The following is a 1,498-nucleotide window of genomic DNA, read 5'->3' on the forward strand; positions in this document are numbered from 1 at the left end:
CGGCTCCAAAAATAAAGTACCCCTGCCCTGTCCACATCACGGGCGGCGGCCATGCGGGCGCCAAGCGGAGCAGGTGGGACACCTCGGCCAGCCCGCGACCTCGACCTAGTGCTCGACCTAGTGAATGTTTGATCGCGGTCGAGCCGGCGCCCTCGCAGTGTTTGTTGACTGACGGTTGTTTGCGCACCCTGGGCCGCCCGCCATGGTCCCAATAAAACACAAAGCCGGAGAAAGATAGCCGTGTGTGTATTTTTCTGTCTCCGCCCCCTCCCACCCACACCCCTCCGCAAGAAGAGAGGCCAATGCCTCCATGGACACGCAAATGCACCTCGCGCGCACCTCGTCGCCGTCCAGCTTGCTCACACCGCCCGCGACCATGCCGCCGAACGCCACCAGCCACGCCGCCGGCCCGTTGTCCGAGGCGCTGGAGCAGGTCCTGGCCCAGGTCTCCCGGGAGGTGGCGAGCGGCTCGGCGGCCAGGGGCTGCGGGCTGCGCTGTGGCGGGCGCCGCGGGGCGCGGCCGCGCCTCTGGTCCTTCTGGCACTGGGCGAGCGCGGGCCGCGCCAACCCCTGGGCCACGCTGGCCGCGGGCGGGCTGTCGGCGATGCACGGGCTCTCCTCCCCCAGCCTGAGCAAGGCCTGCGTGGGCTTCGTGGACGCCTCCACCATGATGCTTTCCTTTAGCTTCCAGGTGCCGCACCACCGGCCTCCTGACACTGGTAGGTGCGGGCTGGGACTCTAATGCAGAGGCATTCCTGTGCGAGCAGCTGTTCGCCGCCACCAAGGAGCGCGAGACCGTGGACCTGCTTCGCTCGCTCCTTCAGCTGGCGGGCCGCGTCGAGTCCGGGGACGTGGTCGGTGGGTCGGAGCACGACGTCGAGGGCGTCTTGCTGGACACCGCGCGCACGCTGCGGGCGCTGTGGACCGTCACGCGCATTGTGGTCTCGGCCGGCACCGCCATCCTCACGCTGTCACCGGTCATCACCGGCAAGCCCACGCTCAGCGCCTGGCCGGAGCCGAGCGGTGGTGAGGACTGGGTCTTCCTCACACTTTCAAAGGAGCTCCGCTAAGCTCGTCAATTGCCACGCATATTGGTCAGAGTGTATAGACAGGCAATTTCAAATCTAGAATCACATCTTTCACCCCCCGAAAACAAAATTCGATGATGGGGCTAACTTTCACTCCGCTCTCCGACAGCTTCTATGTTGAATTTGGACATTACACTCACTCACGCACTCGTTTCGAATTCGGTATTATTTGAACGCGTCGCATTGCTTACCGATCACCGATCAGTGCAGTAACCCGTTCAGCACGGCATCGGACCGTCACTTCAGAAAGCTGCCCGCGGCCGCGGGCCCCGGTTGAGCTGGCAGCCTGGCCGGGGAGCGCCGTGGAGGTAGGCCGCTCTGTAACGCGTCAGCGCCATGCTGGCCGGCCTACCCTACGCTCGCAGGGGCGCTAAGCAGGGTGGGCCGGGGAGCGCCGTGGAGGTAGGCCG

At 65.4% G+C, this 1,498-nt stretch overlaps 3 protein-coding genes across 3 annotated transcripts in view; 2 read left to right on the plus strand and 1 right to left on the minus strand.

The window, feature by feature from the left end:
• The window catches only part of LOC113203448 (phenoloxidase 2-like), a gene marked incomplete in the record, with an annotated part of 8,870 nt that extends 8,633 nt beyond the window's left edge, over positions 1-237 (plus strand). The window contains 1 exon segment of the mRNA XM_052263809.1: positions 75-237.
• The window catches only part of LOC113215730 (uncharacterized), a 112,784-nt gene that overhangs the window by 105,792 nt on the left and 5,494 nt on the right, over positions 1-1,498 (plus strand). The gene's annotated exons all lie outside the window — the stretch shown is intronic.
• The window catches only part of LOC113215731 (uncharacterized), a 32,418-nt gene that overhangs the window by 30,461 nt on the left and 459 nt on the right, over positions 1-1,498 (minus strand). The window lies entirely within an intron of this gene.

This window comes from Frankliniella occidentalis, unplaced genomic scaffold (genome assembly GCF_000697945.3).
Source record: "Frankliniella occidentalis isolate FOCC.00 unplaced genomic scaffold, Focc_3.1 Scaffold14, whole genome shotgun sequence".
Taxonomy (NCBI): Eukaryota; Metazoa; Arthropoda; class Insecta; order Thysanoptera; family Thripidae; genus Frankliniella; species Frankliniella occidentalis.